Below are 6480 nucleotides of genomic sequence, written 5' to 3'. Positions count from 1 at the left end.
CTACAAAATATATTCAACGGTCGTGTCTGCTGTTATCCTTGAGATACGATGTATGATGTATTTTACATGTATTCAGGGAGGTACATAACCACTCTCTGACACAAAATATACCTAACAAGTCGTTTTCGTTGCGTGCACACCTTCGCTGGAAGGTCAATATTAAGTTCCGCGGAAGATAATCTATAAAATAAAACATTAATCTATTTTTCCCAAACAAATTGCCTTTGTTATAGATTCTGGACCAGTAATATATATCTATATAGATACTGTATACACTAAATTTTAAACATTCAGATAGATTTTCTGTGAAATAATACCATTGGATTATTGTACAAAAGATACACGAGGGAAAAGCGCCTGTTACTACTTTTTTTCAAAAGGAAATTGCCCAAACCTCCAGTGTTGTTTAGAGAGAAGAAGATTACTACTTTTCCTCCGGTTACCTATAAATTAATGTCAATTTATACATGCTGTGTGATATCAGTAAAACTATTTACTATTCGAATCATTGGAAAACTTTGCCAATATTGTGCTTTAAAACTTCTTTTATACGATATAACTTTGATGTTGATATATTGAACAGTAGAATTCAAAATTTTGTGAGGACTCCGGCACAGAAGCCGATACATACGGCTGATGATGACGAATCGTGAATTCACTGATTTCATTTTCTCTCTTGTATACCAAATAGAAATCTACAGATTTTTTATATGACGTTATCTGAACCTGAGAGGCAGTGTATGTATTACCTAATCAATGCTTATGACAATGGTTATCAAAAAGGGGCATGCACTGATTAAAGCCCCTTTCCAAGAAAGGTGAACGCTGGTACAAATACATGGTTGTGAAATATGCTGACGCGTATTTCGTGAAAAATACGTCCAAATCAAAGAAGAAATTATCGAGTTTCTGGTTTATAGTATAGTTGTCGACGTTGGTGGTAAGTTCTTCCAACATTCTTCAGCATTGTCATAATGATCAATGGCTTGACATTGTTTCCATGACATATAAAATATTGTACTTTTTCTTCGGTATCTACTCAACATAATTGCACAAAAAACATTCAAACAGCGGTGAATCATTTTATTAATTACAAACTTGATACAAGTTTGAAACAAATATATAACATTTATATCGGTTATCATAAAGTATTAATAACCAAACTCCCTTGGATGGCCAACTCCTTTCGTTCAAGCGTATAGTTCGAAGTTCACTCGTAAACCAAGTCGATGTTACCAGCCAGATCGCTCATCTTATCCTTGTAGACCTTATCAAATCTTTCGTTCTGCGCCACTGTGAGCATGGTCTTCCATTCTCCAATGACCCCTGTATTATAAATAACAAGATAAAAATTATATACAGGTATGAGGTCGAATACGTTCACGTCAAAATTTAGATTCATATCTGTGACCTAATTGATAATCATGTCAATGGCGAGAAGCTTGGCTCTAATTCTACAGGTAACACTAAAACAACTATCAAAAATTACCAACATGTCAACATAAGAATCATCCAAACTCAAATTACACAACACTAGGGCAAAATCTGGATAAAAGAAATATTTACAAGGAGACTCCTGAAAAAGTACATGGAGAATAAGACCAAGTGTCCCGGAAGAGTAAGCGTCTTCTGCTTCATCGACGACACCCGCCATGTAGACCTTGGTCAATCCAAGTAAGTGTCACTTTCTCAAATATATATATATATATAATATATATTTAAGTCTTTATACACTTGTTGATAATTATGGACGTTACGTGACGCTACCCAAATCGATACCGTGCCCGAATTGATACACTTTACGGCAAAAAGTATCTGTCAAGCATTGCGAATGAAATATATGAAGTGTTTTTTTTAACTTTAAAATGTATATTTCAATGGAATAATTTTCATACGTGTATATTTCAGAGATACCTATATAAAGCCTAATTTCAGTGTAATAAGATTTAATGAAGGTTCCAATTTCTGATTACGAAATCGAACTCCAGAATGCCTTGAAGAAAGACGAGTGCTTGTACTCCTGCACTACCAAACCATCTGCCACTGCACTACCCAACCATCTACTCCTGCACTACCCAACCATCCTTTATAATATCAATATGTGTTTACCTTTCTTATATATTGGCATTCGTCCGTTGTCTCCAAGATGTCTCCATAACTCACTTTCACCAGCACTCGTTGTATGTTCTTTCTTCAGATTGTCAAATCCAACAGCTTGTTCTACCTTTTTCAAGAAGCTTTCCTCGCGATCGACTTCTAAAAACTTTGCTATCCGCACGATATTCTTGTAGAGATTCTGTTAAAACAGGCAAAATAGTGAAATCCTAACTGAACAATCTGAAAACCAATAATATTAAGATCAAGCGATGAAAAGGCAAACTAAAAAGGAAAAAGAAATTTTATGCTTGTCAATTTTTTTTTAAAAATAAAACAATCGGTGTAGTTTCCATTTCAATTCGGTTATGATTTTATCACTGAAACAGACCGCGCTGTATTTAACATTCAAAGCTTGAATTGAAAAGAGTCAAATTATTTAATTTTCTGGCACTAGTAGAAATATGATCAGCTGAAATTTCGCACATATATGTCAAATATATCAATGTGATAATTTGATTCACCGTAGGAATGTTTGCTTGGAAATCAATTTCCACATAATTTCATGTTATTGGCCGCGAATACAGTGAAATTATAAACACCGCGAATATTACCTGTTTGAAATAATGTTAGTTAACACAAAACTATCTTCAGTTTAAATATTATTTCAAATATGATTCTAAATTCTTATTCATTAATATTTTAATACATGTACTGTTCCATATATCTGTATTCGTCATGATATTGATGTTAAAATTTTGAATCAGAAATTTGATTGGTTAGGCAGATTCAAATAACGCCAATGGTTGTAGCATATTTATGATAATTTCTTTACCTTTTTTAGATCTTCATATCGAAGAAACAGTATCTTAAGATGTTCATTTGTCGTCGTTGCATTGTTCCATTCCATAGTGTGAGTAAACCACGATCCGCCCGATCCTATAACTTATATAAAATAAAATTTGCGATTTGACATTCAGAGAAACACCGAGAAAAAAAAAAAAGATAATTGCATATTCTAACACGCAGCGTCTTTTGGGTTCCGAAGTACGTAGATTATTTTCAGTTGTCCTTTCTTTGCCTCCTCTGGGATGAATGGGTAACTCAGATGTGTATGGAACATTCTTGGAGATTTCATTTCGTCAATTATTTCCATTTCCTGGAATTCCATCATCTCTGGTGTTCCTGAGTACTGGAGATTTTTTGTTTGAATCATCCTGGCCATATTGTATACCCAGTGAGTACCTTGAAAGAACACAGTACAGAAAATTCAGTCCGGTTAAACAAGGTTAATATGACAAGAAAATAAAAATAAAATGTAAAACATTCCTATGTAACCCATCAAAAGCAACATCACAAGAAAACAAGAAAGAGCAATACAATCTTTGTCAAAAGATGAAGTAGTAATGATAAAAGAAGCCGATAAAGAAGACGCAGTAGTGACTATAGACAGCGATTACTGTAAGAGAAAAATAAGAAATATTCTTGAAAATACTGAATTTTACAAAGTGGTGAATGGAAATCAAGATAAAATATCAATGCAAATGATTAAAATTTTGATCAATAATTATACTTCAAGTAACATATGAGAAAAAGAACAAGATTATTTTATCGATTTCGAATTCATAGAAAGTTGTTTTTGATGGATTACTCAAACTTCACAAATAATCGCAGATAAAACTCCAAAATAAAGAATTTATAACAAGCTCAAATTCGGAAGATCTCATGTTTAGACATATAATAGGAGGACTGACAGAAAGATTACGTCATCTTTTAAACATTCTTTTAAGACCTGTATGTACAGAAGTGAAAAGCAATGCTCGGGATAACATGGACTTTCTCAGACATCTACCGGAAGGTACTGATAAGGATGCACAGCTAATAATATTAGATGTCTTCAACCTATACTCCAACATAAGTGTAGAATTAGGAATAAAAGCGGTTGAATATTGGAAAGAAAAGCATTGAAAAAATTAACAATCGTCTTGAAAGGAAATTCATATTGGAAGTCATGGCAATAATTCTTAGAAACAATACATTAATATTTAACAAGGCACATTATATTCAAATTAACGGCAAAAGACAACACAAACTTGTAAATATCAAAGTATCAAGAACAACAGGAATTCAAAGCCGTAAAATGTAAAAATCCGCGCTGTGGTACATACAAGTATATGATGGAAAGGAAGTCTTATAATTTTGAAACAAATGAGTTCAACATAACCTGCAATATGTCGTGTTATACAACAAAAAGATAATTTACGTGATAACATGTCCAGGTTGCAAGGAGTTTTACATAAACAACATATACTTGTACCACGGTTTTATTAAATTAAGTTAAGCAAACATCTGGGTACAAGAACTTTCAAATACAAAACCCTTCGTATTTCCATTTTGTAAAGTTTTATCGGACAGTCATATCGCAAGGAAAGAGAAAGAAAAATACTTTATATAAGCATTTAATCATTAAACTCTAAACTTAATAGTCTTACCTAAAATTATCAGAGCTGTTACTATATTATCTCACGTGTCAATATGACGTTACCATTGAACTGGTATTCATGACATAACAATTAAAATGTTTGTAAAACATATGAAGAAGAAATTAAAGCTCTTATGTTTTACAGCTTGCGTTTTCAAGTTTTTAACTTTATATACATAACTCGATTACAACGGATTAAAATAAACCTTAAATTTCAATTTGCTATATAAGTAGTTTGTTGCATAGTTACAACGAAGGAAAGTAAAATGTAAACGAAATGTGTTGTAAGCCAAGCTATGTCTAACGACGGCACAACGTTACGTGTTTCAAACAAGTCAAACATACTGTTATCACTAGAATACGATTGATTGTCTGATGTGTAATAGTTATGTTTTATCGAGTGATGTGTAAACTTTGCAAAAACAATTATTTAAAGTTTCCATCGAACTCGATGATATGTCACTGTTTTTCCTTTTTTTTTTTTTCTTCTTTTTTTCTATCAAGGAAGCAATGAATGTCATTTCCATTTGTATATATATTCTAAATGTTCTAATATAGATGTAGTGTGTAACTAGCACAAATATATTTGAGCAAATAAGAATTATGCAGCTAACGAACTCATCGCTTAAACAAAGAATTTTAAAGACAAAAATTGTCTAAAAACACATAACTTTGCGTGACTATTCAACACAGCACATTTTATAAGTTATCCATGATCTTCCAACACATTGGCTGAAACAACAATTCTGTTCTCACAGTATTGCAAATAACATTCAACCGAGCAAATGTTAACATTGAATTCCCGTGAAAAATATCAGTGACAAAATTATTAATAAAGAAGTGTGGATAGGAAGTTGGAAGTGTTTTGAACTGATAAATATACCTGTCGGTTCCGTTGTTGTTTACCATGTTTTCCATTTAAAACCTGACATTATGTAGTTTTGCTTCGATTGACTTTATATGGCGGATGACGTCGATGAAGTAGAAACGCTTACCTTTCCGGAACATCGGGCCTTATTCCTTTAATCATTTTCAGGACTTTCCATATAAATATTTTATTTCATCACATCTTCTCTAGTTTTATTGAAAATTCAGTTTTAATTTAGAATCCTTTGACATAGCAGTATCTTCTTTTTGCTTTTCAAAACAAATGTACATCTTCGCTATGGTAAGTTGGCGGATCGTAACCTTTGACAAGTGAATAAGCAAATTTATACAATATGAAAATTTCTTTTTTACCATAGATCAGTCGGCGTTGTACATTTGATCTAGTATCGTACAGTTCAGAAAGATCTACACATTTATATCTGCGTTTGAGGACTCGACATCGATGTCAATAGTTTAATGTTAGTTTGAGCTATGACAATGAGCTGTGAGAAGGGGCAAACATTATTTAGTATATTTAAGTGTCGAATATTTAACTGCCTGTGGAACCTGTGTGATCATGCTGTAGGTTTGTATTATGTAATAAGGTATTATCTATACCAAGTCGTCGTCGAGTTAAAAGAGGCAACAGTACACAGTGAATAATAAAAAAGACATTAAATTGCTTTTACTTCCGGAGAAATTTTAGAAAAGATTAACTGATCTTCATTACAAGAAACCTTGCATATTTTTCCTTGCCTAATTTAGTGCAATTAATTTGTCATTGGCGGTTATCACATTGATAGGTAAACACAACTTACACTCGTGCTAATTTATCGTCGGTTAAAAACTTACCTGACCTTGGAAATGTACAAAGAAGCACATCATCTGCTCTACACCTAAATGACGCTATCTTTTTAAGCTGATCCCCAACATTACCACGAGTGTCTCTATCGAATGTTCGACCCTGCCATCGCTTGAATATGATGGTATTTCCTTGCTTGTCAACCTTCTCAACAAGTTCCATATCAATCTTTGTG

The 6480-nt window shown here is 32.8% G+C and overlaps 1 pseudogene; it reads right to left on the bottom strand.

Annotated features, from left to right (window-relative positions):
• Positions 1–1210: 1210 nt before the first annotated feature.
• LOC132549712 (sulfotransferase 1C3-like) lies at positions 1211–6467 on the bottom strand (annotated as a pseudogene).
• Between the last annotated feature and the right edge of the window lie 13 nt (positions 6468–6480).

Source organism: Ylistrum balloti, unplaced genomic scaffold (genome assembly GCF_031769215.1).
Source record: "Ylistrum balloti isolate Yb309-2 unplaced genomic scaffold, AGI_CSIRO_Ybal_v1 Utg369620, whole genome shotgun sequence".
NCBI classification, from domain to species: domain Eukaryota; kingdom Metazoa; phylum Mollusca; class Bivalvia; order Pectinida; family Pectinidae; genus Ylistrum; species Ylistrum balloti.
This window is presented reverse-complemented; position numbering and strand designations above follow the sequence as displayed.